Source organism: Xenopus laevis, chromosome 2S, assembly GCF_017654675.1.
Source record: "Xenopus laevis strain J_2021 chromosome 2S, Xenopus_laevis_v10.1, whole genome shotgun sequence".
NCBI lineage: Eukaryota > Metazoa > Chordata > Amphibia > Anura > Pipidae > Xenopus > Xenopus laevis.
The window spans coordinates 29440351-29456577 of NC_054374.1; the positions used below are offsets into that span (position 1 = coordinate 29440351).

Genomic DNA, 16227 nt, shown 5'->3' on the forward strand with positions numbered 1-16227 from the left:
TTCCATACACTGACCCCCAGCACTGATACAGAGCCCCCTATTCAGCTAACACTGACCCCAGCACTGATACAGTGCCCCCATCCCATAGACTAACCCCCAGCACTGAGTGACCCCCCCTCCCCCTCACACAAGCCACAGAGACTGCATGCAGACACCTAAGGACCCAACAGACAGTAAGTACCGAGGACAAATAGAAGGAAAGTGGACTAGGCACCAGTGTCCGGTTCCAGGGTGTGTGTGGTGTGGGCACATTCCCCTCTCAGCCATAACAGCTGCACAGATTCCCTTCCATCCTGGGCACAGCTGGCACAACAAGCACACATATGTCTTCTGCATTCCTCTCATTGTCTGCATGCCTAGTGACTGCCCTATTCCCTGCCCTGCATTCCATACAGGCTCTCAAATCTTGGGATACCCCTTGCCCTGTGATACATTCCTCTAATGCCCCCTGCTCTTCAGGGGTACAATGGAAACAGTGGGGAAAGACAGAGACAGTAAGGCAAATGGAGACAGTATGACAAGATGGAGACTGTAGGACAAGATGGAGAGTGTAGGACAATATGGAGACAGTAGGACAAGATGACGACTGTAGGGCAAGATGGAGACAGTAGGGCAAAATGGAGACAGTAGGGCAAGATGGAGACTGGAGGACAAGACGGAGGCTGTAGGACAAGATGAAGACTATAGGACAAGATGGAGGCTGTAGAACAAGATGGAGGCTGTAGGACAAGATGGAGGCTGTAGGACAAGATGAAGGCTGTAGGACAAAATGGAGACAGTAAGATACGTTGGAGAATGTAGGACAAGATGGAGGCAGTAGGGCAAGATGGAGATTGTAGGGCAAATTGGAGACTGTAGGGCAAGATGGAGACAGTAGGACAAGATGGAGACAGTAGGACAAGATGGAGACAGTAGGGCAAAATGGAGACAGTAGGACAAGATGGAGACTGTAGGGCAAGATGGAGACAATTGGGTAAAATGGAGACAGTAGGGTAAGATATAGACTGTAGGACAAGATGGAGGCTGTAGGATAAGATGGAAATAGTAGAACAAGATGGACACAGTAGGACAAGAATGGAGGCAGTAGAACAAGATGGAGACAGTAGAACAAGATGGAGACAGAAGGCCAAGAATATGGCATTAGAGCAAGATGGAGGCAGCAGGACAAGATGGGGACAGTAGGGCAAGACTGAAACAGTAGGGTAATATGGAGACAGTAGGGTAAGATGGAGACAGTAGGATAAGATGGAGACAGAAGGGCAAGACAGGCAGTAGGACAAGATGGAGAGAGTTGGACAAGATGGAGACAGCAGGACAAGATGGAGACAGTGGGGCAAGACTGAAACAGTATGGTAAGATGGAGACAGTAGGGCAAGACTGAAACAGTAGGGTAAGATGGAGACAGCTGGGCAAAACAGAGACAGTAGGGTAAGATGGAGACAGTAGGGCAGGCAAGACAGAGACAGTAGGACAAAATGGAGACAGTTGGACAAGATAGAGACAGCATAACAAGATGGAGACAGTGCGCAAAACTAAAACAGTAGGGTAAGATAGAGACAGTAGGGTAAGATGGAGACAGTGAGCAAGACAGAGACAGTAGGTTAAGATGGACACAGTAAGGCAAGACAGAGGCAGTAGGACAATATGGAGACAGCAGGACAAGATGGAGACAGTGGGGCAAGACTGAAACAGTAGGACAGGATGGAGACATTAGGGCAAGACAGAGAGAGTAGGACAAGATGGAGACAGCAGGACAAGATGGAGACAGTAGGACAAGATGGAGACAGTAGGGCAAGACTGAAACAGCAGGACAAGATGGAGACAGTAGGGCAAGACTAAAACAGTAGGGTTAGATGGGAAAGTAAGGCAAAACAGAGACAGTAGGGGAAGATGGAGACAGTAGGACAAGATAGAGACAGCATAACAGCATAACAAGATGGAGACAGTGCGCAAGACTAAAACAGTAGGGTAAGATAGAGACAGTAGGGTAAGATGAGACTGTGAGCAAGACAGAGACAGTAGGGTAAGATGGAGACAGTAAGGCAAGACAGAGGCAGTAGGACAATATGGAGACAGTGTGCAAGACTGAAACAGTAGGGTAAGATAGAGACAGTAGGGTAAGATGGAGACAGTGAGCAAGACAAAGACAGGAGGGGTAAGATGGAGACAGTAAGGCAAGACAGAGGCAGTAGGACAAGATGGAGACAGTGGGGCAAGACTGAAACAGTATGGTAAGATGGAGACAGTAGGACAAGATGGAGACAACAGGACAAGGTGGAGACAGTAGGGCAAGAATGAAACAGTAGGGTAAGAATGAGACATTAGGGCAAGACAGAGACAGTAGGACAAGGTGGAGACAGTTGGACAAGATGGAGACAGTAGGACAAGATGGAGACAGTAGGGCAAGACTGAAACAATAGGGTAAGATGGAGATAGTAAGGCAAGACTGAAACAGTAGGACAGGATGGAGACAGTAGGGCACGACTAAAACAGTAGGGTAAGATGGGACAGTAGCGCAAAACAGAGACAGTAGGGGAAGATAAAGACAGTAGGGCAAGACTAAAACAGTAGGGTAAGATGGGACAGTAGGGCAAACAGAGACAGTAGGGGAAGATGGAGACAGTAGGGCAAAACTAAAACAGTAGGGGAAGATGGAGACAATAGGGCAAAACATAGATAGTAGGGCAAACCTAGATAGTAGGGCAAGATGGAGACAGTAGGACAAGATGGAGAGAGTAGGGCAAAACATAGATAGTAGGGTAAGATGGAGACAGTAGGGCAAGACAGAGGCAGTAGGATAAGATGGAGAGAGTTGGACAAGATGGAGACAGCAGGCAAGACTGAAAAGTAAGATAAGATGGAGACAGTAGGATAAGATGGAGACAGTAGGGCAAGACAGAAACAGCAGGACAAGATGGAGACAGTAGGGCAAGACTGAAACAGTAGAGTGAGATGGAGACAGTAGGGCGAAACTGAAACAGTAGAACAAGATGGAGACAGTAGGGCAAAACTAAAACAGTAGGGTAATATTGGACAGTAGTTCAAAACAGAGACAGTAGGGGAAAATGGAGACAGTAGGGCAAGACTAAAACAGTAGGGTAAGATGGAGACAGTAGGGCAAGACAGAGACAGTAGGGTAAGATGGAGACGGTAGGGCAAGACAGAGACAGTAGGACAAGATGGAGACAGTAGGGCAAGACTGAAACAGCAGGACAAGATTGAGACAGCAGGGCAAGACTGAATCAGTAGGGTAAGATGGAGACAGTAGGGCAAGGCTGAAACAGTAGGACAAGATGGAGACAGTAGGTCAAGACTGAAACAGTAGGGTAAGATGTAGACAGGAAGCCAAGGCTGAAACAGTAGGACAAGATGGAGACAGTAGGGCAAGACTAAAACAGTAGGGTAAGATGGGGCAGTAGGGCAAAGCAGAGACAGTAGGGGAAGATGGAGACAGTAGGGCAATACTAAAACAGTAGGGTAAGATGGGACTGTAGGGCAAAACAGAGACAGTAGGGGAAGATGGAGACAGTAGGGCAAAATATAGATAGTAGAGCAAAACATAAATAGTAAGGCAAGATGGAGACAGTAAGTATGGAGAGAGTAGGCCAACTTGGATATAGGGGATCAAGATGATGCTAAAAGGACAAGATAAAAAGAGCAGAGTGATTTGGAGATACAGGGGCAAGGTACTAAATTGGGAACCATATTGGAGGGCAAAATGGAGGCAATAGGGCAATAAAGTCACTGAACAAGATGATGACAGTAAGAACCAAGGGAGAGGACCAAACCTCCCAAATCAGGGATGTGCTGAAGAAGCATGAGGTGGTGAGGTGGCTTTCCCTGCTTTCCAGGAAAACAGATTTGGGCTGCAATTGGCATTGCAAGTACCCAGAGGTCCAAACAGCCCCCACAGCCCTTTAAATAGTGCCCGCCTATGGCATCTTAGCTGCCCCTCTCCCATTTGGCACAATCTACAGATTGGCAGTCTGGGCTCCCAGGGAAATCCCATTAATGGGGAGGTTCACATTGGCCTATAATGCTGTGTCCCCTCAATGTGCCACGCTGTACACTTACTGTGAGTGGTATTGGTGCACTTTTGCCAGTGTGAGGGGTAGTGCTGACTTGAGTGGAACCAGCTGCTGATATTTGGAAGTCACTGCCATTCTCTCTGAATGTGCTGAGCTGTTTCGCCTCTTTCTTACCATATTATGGATAATTTCTCCAGTTGGGGCCCCAGTATACAGAGGATCAGCAACCCTCTGCCTCCAATGCCTTCTCACAGGGCAGGTCCTTTTCTGTAGATACCCCAATTCCTGTTAGGCATCATATAGTCCCTTCCCCCCTTCCCATTTAAACAGGGATATTGTTTTACAGGGACACTGCTGTCTCTGGGGAAGGGGTGGAACCGTGTATGGGGCTCCCATGAAAAAAGACCTATGCATTCTTAACCATGCCCCAATCCACTCTGGTGGTGCCCATTATGCCAAGACCTCAACCACTGCCCTACCCACTTCCTGTCCCAGAAATTGTAGCTTTATAGTCCAGAAGAAAACTTCATCTAAGAAGCATTACCAGGTTGTAGGGCCTAGCAACATGTAATACAGTTAGTGGTCAGTTATGAAATATGGTACAGGACCCTTGTGCTGGGTGGGGCCCCATAAGGGTCAGTTCTGCTAAATTCAACATAACTGAACCTTTGTCCCAATGCGTGTTACTGGGGGGCTCCAGGCAGCGCATGCAGGAGATGGAAGCAAATAGTGGGGAGGAACAGGGCCCTGGGGTTTGTTTGGTGGGGGGTCTGGAGAATATTATTCTGATCCCATCACATGTGACCCCGTGATTACCCGAGAGAGTCTCTCAGGCTTCAGTATCAGTGTAGGCTTTGGACAAGGCTGGGGGCTCCAGCAAAACAATTTGCATTTGACCCCTGTTTGGGAGGCTTTTAGCACAATGACGGGGTCCTGTTGCCCCTGGAGGACAATACAAGGGGCGCTGTCAATATAACCAAATGGTTTAATATCCAACACAGATACCTACCTGCTTCTCCTCTTGCCGACAGTACTCTCATCCCTTTCCTACATTATTTCTTCTGCCCTTTCTTAATCATCCACCATTTGTACTCTGCACCCCAAGAGTACAAAGCTTTCCCAATACTAATGCTACTGTATGACAAATCACCAGCCGGACTACTCCTTTATTCTAGCCCATTTGCTCTTGCCCCTGGCGCTTTTCTACCAGACTGAGGCAGATATGACAACTCCAGCCCTCGTCGTATTGAACAAATGGATTTACATACAAAAACAACTAATGACTGATACAAGAGGGCCCTAGCCATAGGAGCTTATATAACCTTACCATTTTCCCTGATCCCTTTTAATATTCTAGTCTACCCCTCACTTTTTTCATGTTTCACTTCATTTCTCCCCTGCCCTATTTTCTCTTCTGTCTCCCTAATATTCTCCATCCCCCACCCTATTTTCTGATTGCTCCATACCCCTCTCCCACCCTCATTCCCCCCTGGATGTGTCAGTCGCCCCACTCCGAACCCCTGTTTTTCTTTTTGCATCCTGATCTGCTTGCTGAATTGCTCTCATCTTGTGTCTGTCTCCCCCCCCCCCCATTCCCTCTCTCCCTCAGTGGATTTGCCTCTCATCATTAGAGATATGAGAGCAGGAGATTCAGTAACTTTATTAGGAGCCTTGGCTGGGAAATCTCACTGTCAGATAATATCAAACGCCTGCCGCTGCTCTTCTCTTAGGGCTGGGGGGGGGCACAGCTCCCTCATTACACAGAAAAGATCTGGTACCACCCGACTAATTCTGCTGCCTCCAACCCTCTCAGATCCTTTCCCACCATCTCCCAGTTAACCTCCTTTACTAAATACAGTGGCCCCTCAGAACCACACTCTGTCACTCCTGTACAAATCCACTGTGCCAGGGGCCCAGAACATTACCCCCACAATCCCTGGCTGTGAGGGAAACTGTGGGTGCTGTGTGATTATGGGGTGAGGTGGGATATTACCCAGAATCCCTGGCTGTGAGGGAAACTCTAGGGTGCCGCGTGATTATGGGGTGAGGAGGGACATTACCCACAATCCCTGGCTGTGTGAGATTACACAATTTGCTGGGCCCCGGGGCCCATGTGGGGAGGAGAAGAATGGGGAGTCTGCTGACAAGTTGAGGCTAAATAAAGAGGCGTGAGATTGCCACTGTCTGTGCTGTGGGCTCGTGGGATGGGTTTGAATCTGGGGGGCTCTGTCTGATGTGTGATGAGTCACGGGGTCCCTGGGAGGAGGGGCCCCACCCCTTAGTCAGACTCTTGTGCTCTGAACCTGTGACTCAGACCCCCTTCTTATAGCATCAAACAGTCATGTGTGCAGCCCCCTAGCTCTACACTCTGCCCACCCCCGGCCCAGACTCACTAAGGTATAACACATATTGCTTTCTGGGCCAGTGTAGGAGCTGCCATACAGGACTGTACAAGGGGCTAGACACTGAAGGAATGGCAGATTGGAGTGAGGGGGTGGATAATGGTTTGGGCGGATAATGGTTTGCCTACCCTCATGCCGATGACTTATCAGCTGAGCATGTCCATACATACATATCCTCCCCCCATGTCTAGTGAGTGCAGCTGACACCGGCCTGTGTTGCCTGCAGGGGCCCTGAGACACCTACTAATTAGCACATCATAGAGACTGGGGCTAGGTCTGGGGAGGGGGGCACCAGTGTATGGAAATCACAGGCAAAAACAGAGGTTAAGACCCCCCCCCAAGGGATCACAGACAAAGTCTTATCATGAGAGTGCAGGGGGAGTTCTGTTATAGTCCCATGACATGAGTGTCCAATGAGAGTGCTGAGAGGGTCCCAGGAGAGAACTATGGCAGTGCTAAGAGACAGTGTTGTCTGTAAGAGAGTGCTGTAAGAGAATGGTGTGTGCACCTTGGTGGGATTCTTTGGGATCTTCTATTGCCCCCTGGAGTCCTATTGGTGCAACTACACTGGTGTCCTTTTGTTCCAATGCAGTTGTTTCTGATTGGATGAAGATTAAAGGGGAAGTATCCACCTGGGCCCAATTTGTGTTTGTGATTGCATTGGTGCTGAGAGCAGCACAGTGACACTGGGACACAAGCAGGGAATAGGAAGAGGGTGGGGCTTGTTACATAGAACTGTTATATCTCCAGATTGCAGGACTGGGGTGGGAGGAAACAAGACAAATAAGCAATTAGCACTTGATCATTTAAAGAATACTAATTAAATTAAAGTAACAGACTGAGTTTCTTTGAGTCCAGTTTTATTGCCATGTTTTGGCCCTATAAGGTGTTGCCCCAACCCTCCTCTCCGCCAAGGATTTTTATGCCACAGCCAATCAGTATCGAGCAGGGGGAAAAGGGCAAACCTCCAAGCTCTATTCTGATTGGAAAGTAGGGCTCTAGGGCCCGTTACACAGCAGACACCAGAGAAGCTCGATAGGATGAAGTGCAGGGGTGCCCAAAAGGTAGATCAGGATCTACCAGTAGACCTTTAGTTGGTGATCAGTAGATCTGAAGACACTGTCAACAAACAGCTTGTCTAAATCACCCTCCTTTTTCATGCTTTTATTAAGATATGTATTACACTAAGGTTACATAAGAAATTGTTGTTTATTTAATATAACAATATACGTTTGACCATAAATCAATATTTAAGTAATATTTTCCATGGAACAGAAAGCTAGCAATGCTTTTATAGAGGTAGATCATAATGGAGCAACATGAAAAGTAGACCTCGCATTAGTAAAGGATGGGCACTCCTGATGTAGTGGGTTCATTTCTTACACAGGGAGAGCCAAATGCCACTCATGGTTCTGTAGACTGGAGAATGCCCCTTTTTCTCATTTAAAGTAGGGCACTGGGTGCCGGGGGATAGTATGTGGGTGCCAGTTGGGCAGATACAGACTGGGCATGTAATGTAAATTGAATCTCACTGTAAAGCATTACTGGGTCTGTACATGGAAAGTTGTGGTACTGTGCTGCCACCTTGTGTGAATACAGTATAATTGCACAGATGGCAGGATGTGCAAAAGTCTGATGAATCAGGGGGTGCAACATGCACCTCATCATCTCCCAGTAGATGCCAGCAGCCCCTTACTTCCCTTAGGTCTGCCCTCTGGCAACTTCCTATTTAGAGGATCCCCTTTAGAGGAGTTTTCTGTTTGTTTCAGTGCATTTTTAAGTTTAAATCCCATTTAAAGTGCTAAACTCTTATGTGATCATGTGAAGTCTGGGCACCCCTGGTCCTTATAACACAAAGATAGTGAGTAGTGATAAGTGAAATTTTTTGCCAGGTTTCACAGTGAAAAACGCACCCATAGACTCCAACTGGTAAAAAAAATTTTGCACGTCAAAAAATGTTGTCTCCCATAGACTTCAATGCATTTGGTGAATTTGTTACCGTTTTGCGAATTTTCAGCGAAACGGATCAGATTCGCCCATCACCAGTAGCGGGTTCAATTATACCACCTGATTTCTGTGCCAGTAAAATTGGATTATTATTATTATTAGTGCCCTGCTGGGGAAGGAATCTGGGGCAAGTCCCCTGGTAACACAGTAGTTGAGGTGCATCAAGTTCAGCCCTTTGCTGACAAGACCCTTATGTTGCATCTAAATGACCCCAAGAAAAGCGAGACCCTCCACTCTAACTTTGCCTGCAGTCTCCTGGCCCAGCTCAAATTGGATCAGCTCCTGTGCCACCTCTGTGCCATGCCAAATGCCTTTTCCTACCTGTTGGGGGGCTTCACTTTGCTGTGGAATCCACAGGGGCAGGGGAGGTAGTTGATAATAAAAGTGATGGCTGTGGCCAGGGCAGCCATCAGCGGGGGACAGGGGGGAGAGTTGTAGGGGCCCCTCGGGTAAGGGGGGCCCGGCCACGCCACACTTATTTGATTAGCCGGCCCCCCGTCTTTCTGAGAGCTGCTGACTTTGGGAAGGCATGGATGTTGAAGGGGCCCTGGCCACCAATTTTCTCATAATGTGGGGGTGGGGGCCCTGGCCACCAATTTTTTTTTCTCATGTGGGGTCCTAGCCACCAATATTTTTTAATGGGGGGGCCCTGGCCACAAATGTTTTTTTTATGGGGGGCCCTGACCACCAATATCTTTTTATTTTTTATTAACACGTGGGAACCCTAGCCACCAATATTTTTTTTGTTTTTTTACTGTGTGGTGGGGGGCGGACCTATGGGGTGGACCTGTAGGTGGGGCTTGCGGTGGGTGCAGCCCAGGGGGCCCTGTTGTCGTATGGAGCCCTGCGATTTCTGATGGCGGTCCTGGCTGTGGCAAATCAGATCTCAGGCAGCCAATTCCAGTACCCTACTGTGCAGTGACTCTTCTGATTCCAGATTGATGTCACTCTCTGCATACCTCCTCCCAACTGTGCCATAGCCGTTCTCTGTGGGACAGTCATGATTTTGACAGCTCAGACTGCAGTCTCAAGTCTCAAGTTTCTCTTTGGTTTCCTGCACTGACGCCAAAAAAGGATACAAAGTTTCTGAAAGTTAATTAATTAAGAGGCTTTTCGCAGAAAGACCAAAATACTTAGCCCCTGCACTGAGATACAATTGTAACTAATAAGAGTTTCTGAAAGTTAATTAAATAAGAAGTTTTTGGCAGAGAGGCCAGAATACTCAGCAACTGCACTGAGATATAATTGTAAATAATAAGAGTTTCTGAAACTTAATTAAATAGGAGTCTTTTGGCAGAGAGACCAGAATACTGAGCCCATGCACTGAGATACAATTGTAACTATTAAGAGTTTCTGAAACTTGATTAATTAAAAGACTTTTGACAGAGAGACCCGAATACTCAGCACCTGCATTGAGATACAATTGTAACTAATAAGATAAACAATTCTCTCGGTGGCACTGAGGTTCAAAACTTGAAGGGGTGGGTCACCTTTAAAGGGGTTGTTCTCCTTTAAACTAACTGTTAGTGTGATGCTTAGAATTGGCCATTCTATAACATACTTAAAGGGGTGGTTCTGTGCTGAATAAAAAGCTAAATAACTCAAAAACCACAAATAATAAAAAAAATTAAAACCCAACTGCAAATGATCTCAGAATGTCACTCTCTGCATCATACTAATGGTTAATTTAAATGTGAACAACCTTTTAAAGGGCAATTTCTCCTTCATTAGTAAAACTGTAAAAACGCATAAAACATGGCCCTAAATTTGCCAGAAACCTTCATAACCTGCCAAATGTAGTAAAATTGATATGGTTATTAGTGGGTGTGGCCATAAAATGGTCATGGTGATTAGGGGTGTGGCTATAAAACAGACATGTTAATTAGGGTTGTGGCTATAAAATGACTGCTGTAATTAGGGGGTGTGGCTATACAATGGGGTGGTACAAAAATGTGGGTGCTCTTCATGTGGGAGATCTTTCTTCCTCTTTCATTTTTGAAATATAGGGAGGTACCCCTCTAACTGTGCCCCCAAGAGCCAACAGTACAGAAGTCCTATGCAGCTGCAATGCTGTGGGTTCTGGCTGTCGCTGATATGATGCTGGGGGAGTGTATTGGGGGGAGAGCATTGGCTTGAGCTGGGTGGGGGATCATTGATATAAAACAGATCAGAATGTTTAATGGACTGTGAATATTGGAGGGGGGCAAAACCACATTAATATTAAGAACATAAAAATGACCCGAGAGCTTTGTATATTTTAAAGAAAACCGACTTTTAACTTTAACCCCGAAGAGTCTCAGTGGGACCCCAATATGTTATTGTGCACATGTCAATGACACGCGATGTAGAAGTGGAAGCACATGATTGATACTAAATTATATTATATAGATTGGCCCCAGCTGTGCCAGTGTCCTGGTCGATTAACCAGTTACATCAGTAAATTCTTCCAAAACCGCCTGCGAATCTCCATCACTGGGGTCAGGTGACATTTGTATGCAGACAGTCACGACTCAGATTTGTAGAAACCCTGAAGCAAAACAGACTGAACTTGGAGTAATTCTAGTATAATGCAATTCTTAGATTTAGAAATAGATGTGAAAAAAGGGAAAATGTTTTTATAGGGGTTGATCTTGGCAACTATGTCCCATTTAGCCGTAGCCGCCGGCCAACATGGCTAAATAATAAAGCCTTTGGCAACTGTGCTGGGCAGGAGAGAGTTGCTCAGAGGAAAAGGAGGGACAGTCAGACCAGACTGGCAATCTGTTAGTTCTGGCAAATGCCAGAGGGGCTGCTGTAAGGTCCCATAGTCATTATTTAGTGGGCCTGTGGAGGACTCTTTTGGCCTCTGTGTACTTGGAATGCGAGGGCCTATTTTGACTACCATTCCAGACCTAAGGGCCAGATTTAGGGGAACTAGATACAGAGGGGAATGTAGAATAAAAACAGCACAAATACAGAGGGATGGGTGGGATGTAGTTTTTGCACTTGGAGAATCCGTATCCATACGATAAATCAATATGAACACGTATACTTCAGGGAGATGTAGATACAGATTAGTAATCTGGGCCTAAGTAATCTGGGCCTAAAATTTGTACCAATGTGCAGTGATCAGCTACTGAATATTCTGTGAGAAAGCAATGACAGTGTCTGACACACACATTCAGGGCCGCCATTAGGGGGTACAGTCATATGGCCCTAAAGTTGGGCCCACTGTGCTGTATTATGCAAATTTGCTGACCCACCCCCCTTGACAGCGCGCAAGCTGAACCCAAAGACCCAAATGGAGCAAAAGTCACATAAAGTCCAGAAGCTGCAAAAAGACCCTAAACCACAAAAGGAGCCAGAAGGAAACCGAAGAAGCTTCCATTGCCGAGGACAAGAGCCTGAGGTTCCACTAAACATCAATGTGTTTTTTTATTTTATTAAACCCCTGGCTATCAATGTATTATTTTAATCTTCTATAGCTGGGACGGGCCAAGCCGACCGGCCCCTAGGCAACCTGGCCGGCAACCTTGCTCCCCTCCCCACACTGTGACATCATGGGGGCAGTGACAGAGGGGAAACGGCAGAGGAGAGTATTGAGCAGCAGAGGGAAGTGACTACAGAACAGGTACCTGCACAGCACCCCCCTATTGTTGTGCCCTAGGTGGGTGCCTTTACTGCCTGCCCTAGTTACGGCCCTGCTCTATAGGCCAATGACCACCAATCTTTTTTTTTAACTTGTAACGGGGGGCCCTGGCCACCAATGGGTTTTTCACTGCAGTGTGGGGGGTCTAGGGTGGGACCTGTGGTGGTGGGCATGGACATTTCCATGTACTTGGCATATAACAAGGAGTCACAAGAAACATGGGAAGCAGAAAACCTGCTCCTTCTCTAATTCCTCCTCTTGCCCCCCCCCCCCCACCTGATTGTCTGATTGCATAGAGTTAGACAGACTAAAAGGGTGTCAGCAGCTTATCGGCCCATGTATGGGTCCCTCCGACGGGCTTCCCTGATCGATATCTGGCCGAAAGTTGGCCAGATGTCGATCGGACAGGACTAAAAATCCCTAAAAATCTGTCGGACCGACCTATGGCCCACGATCGGATCAGCCCAATATCTCCCACCTCAAGGTGGGCATATCGGGGAGAGATCGGCTTGTTTGGATATCTCTCAGTGTATGGCCACCTTTACTTCCTCTTTAGTCCCTGCGCTCATTGCCTCGCCCACAGCAAAACCTAATGAGGGGAAAATGGCCGCCCTCCTTCTAAGGACAGTATTGCAGAAAACCCCAAGGCAGCAGCAGCAGCCTCCTGGTCCTATTGCAGCAAGTTAAGTGGGACGCAAAGACGAATGGGGGGGGGGGGGGGGTTCTGTGGGGCAAATCATTTCCAGGAGGAGGAGGAAGAAATAGTAACTTCTATAAAACGTGATCAGAAATGCATTGAGCTCACTGGGCCGTATGGGGAACCTGTTAGTGGCAGAACTGGAACAGTGGGTGAGCTTTATGCTTTGGTCTCTTCGTACTGGTCCAAACCCATTGGCTCCGTCTCCTCAGTGTCAGCGCCCCCATTTACATGGGGATCAGCCATATTTGCCCAAAGTCCCCTGTGGCCCTTCTGACCATCCATCCTGGTGGTGTCAAATCTCCTGCTCCAACGTCTACCCCCAAAAATCAACAGCAGTGCAACCAACAGGAGCAGCAGCAGCACCGTGGCCCCCAGGAGCAAGTGGAAAATAGTCGCAGTTGTGCAAATCTGGGAGGGGCCTGATTCACCTGTGGAGGCAAAAAAATCAACTTTTTAATGAAAATGTGTACTGCCTGTGCCTGGACACACTCATCCCCTGGACACAATCACCCTGCACACACTAACCTCCTGGACACACACTCCCCTGCACACACTCACCTCTGCACACACACACCCCCTGGACATACACTCCCCTGCACACACTCACCCCCTGGACACACTCACCTCTGCACATGCACACCCCCTGGACACACTCACCTCCTGGACACACACTCCCCTGCACACACTCACCCCCTGGACACACTCACCTCTGCACACACTCTCCCCTGCACACACCCCCTGGACACACAATCCCCTGTACACACTCATCCCTGCACACACTCTCCCCTGCACACACTCACCCCCTGGACACACTCACCCCTGCACACACTCACCCTGCACACACACACTCCTGCATACACTCACCCCCTGGACACACTCACCTCTGCACACACTCACCCTGCACAAATTCACCTCTGCACACACTCACCCCCTGTACAAACTCACCCCTGCACACACTCACTATTTTATTGCGTTAGTCAAGCAAAATAAACTTGAATTACACTATATAAATTATTTGAATCTTGTTTCCTTCGGGTCTGGGAATTCATAATTATAGCACGCAGGCAGGATCCATTTTGTGGACACTGTTATTAAGGCAAGCCTTGGATCATCATCAGAATGGGGGACCTGATGTCCATCTGCATGCACTGGCTACACAATTAAATGGCCCCCAGTGACCTCAGGTTTAGCAACTGTGAGAAGCCCCAAAAAAGTAATTTCTCTAAACAAAAATAGGGTTCTTATCCAGAATGCCAAGCAGCAGGAGACCACCAAAGGCTGGAGCCATGCACCACAGACACAGTGACAGTGAGAGGCTGAAGCTGCTCTAATTCTGTTTCATGTGAAACATTCCCTCACTCGCTTCCCACCGCAGGAAACCTCAGACTAGAACTTAGCCAACTCCACTGCATAGACGCACATTTGCACACTAACACACACACACACACAGATCCATCCCATAGCATTGACTGCACATTCACACTCACACACACAGCTTGATCCCATAGCAGTGACTGCAACTCACACACTCTACTCACACACACACATGCCCATCATACAGCTGTAACACACACATACACTTAATGCCAATGAGACAGGAAGGAGCCACAAAGTGTAGCAGCACTAGGTGGGCAGTATGGAAAACAAAACTGCCAGATGCTTAATGTCCATATAAGGGTGATGATGTAATGGCCAGTGGGTGACCTTATTGCTGTGATGCCTACAGTTGGGGTTCAAGGCTGGAACTAGGGTTAGGCAGGTGCCTAGACATCAATGTTGTGGGGACCCAATGCATAAAGCTCTTCTTCAGAGCAATAATAAAACATATTTGGGATAATTTATAAACACTGAGCAAATTTGCACCTGGGCAGTAACCCATAGCAGCCAATCAGATGATTGCATTCAGTGTTCACCCTACAGCTGACTGTAAAAAGCTAATCATTAATTGGTTGCTATGGGTTACTGCCCAGGTGCAAATTTGCCCAGTGTTTATAAATAAGCCCCATTGTGCTGTGAATCATTCTCTTTAGCAGCATGAAACCTGGAGACACGAGGTATGGGAGACTTTCTCATAAACAATTTGTTTATCGTTGTGACCTCTTCATAACAGGTAAGTTGCGGCACAATCCTTTCTCCTCACCTTTCCCTGACACAGACTAATGCCCCTTTTTCTATCACTGCCAGAATGGGCCTCAGATCTCCTGTTCCTCTTTGCTTTTTAACTTTTCACTCCCAACAACTTGATACTTCACAGTTTAACTTAGGACTCACTGCCACCTAGTGGCCAAACTAATTGTACATTAGCCATTTAACAGTTCACATTTTTCCTTACATTCATCCTCCCTTTTTTGAAATTCAAACCTGTACTAGTGACTGCAATCACCATCACTTCCATCTCAGGTTCTCACCATACATTCACGCCAGTACCTTTAAGAGATTTCTTCTCTTATCCTTATATAACACATCACTAAAGCATCAATAGGGTTCACCAAATCTTAAACAGTATCTTTTGAGACCTGACACAATGGCTGCTGCAATAGAATATCGGGTTATAACATCCTAACACTATAACTTTGCACTAGATATAAACAAAACATTTCACATTGCTCAGCATTATTCTTCACCTTTCAGCCATACTCACTGAGCATACTCCAATCACCTCCAGCTTACACTTACTTACCTTAAACATTTGCAATATAAACAACACATTAATTCTCAACATATTTCACCATATTGCTACATGGACATCTGCTTCTGAGTGACCAGCTGGCCCACTCCAGTATAATGGCTTGCTGTGGAAGAAACAACACCATTAGCTTACATCCCTCAACACTCTTACAGTTTGTAATCTGTAAACCTGGCAAGCATCTGATTGCAGGTGGACTGCACTGGATAGCATCCCTCCAGCTGCCCATCAGAATGGCCCTGAGTCTCCTCAATTCTGTCCAGGGAATCCCCCTCCTCTTAGATGGTCCACCTTGGTTAGCTTGCTCCAGAGTGCCTGAAATGCCACTGCATCAGTACTCTCTCTCTGACTCTCTGCATAAAGAACTTGGTGTGCAGATCTGTGGCGCCTGCAACTTCTCTGTAGAGCCCCTGCAGGTGGGCCACTATCTCATCTAGGGAATTTCATTCTGCCACTGATAGCTGAAGCACTGCTTTGCAAGCATCACCCTCCAATTAGCTCAGTGCCAAGTGAGTTCCATGCTCTGCTGGCACCTTGTATAAGAGAGCTATCTCTCGCAGCCATTTGGCCCAGTTTGTCACATTCCTTCCCTCAAACTTGGGTATACTGACCAAGGCCTCAATCACCTCGCTGACACTGAAGTCACAGCTCCAGAGTCTTCCATCCTGCCAACTACACCAAATGTAACCTGGAGACAGAAGGTATGGGAGACTTTTTCATCAACATAACAGGTAAGTTGTGGCACAATCCTTTCTCCTCACCTTTCCCTAACATAG

At 47.1% G+C, this 16227-nt stretch overlaps 1 long non-coding RNA gene across 1 annotated transcript; it reads right to left on the reverse strand.

The window, feature by feature from the left end:
- Positions 1 to 11826: 11826 nt before the first annotated feature.
- On the reverse strand, positions 11827 to 15905 carry LOC121400434. The gene is made up of 2 exons (XR_005965750.1): positions 15446 to 15905; positions 11827 to 13193 (listed from the first exon to the last, which is right to left on the reverse strand). It is a non-coding gene; the product is annotated as an uncharacterized LOC121400434 (long non-coding RNA).
- Between the last annotated feature and the right edge of the window lie 322 nt (positions 15906 to 16227).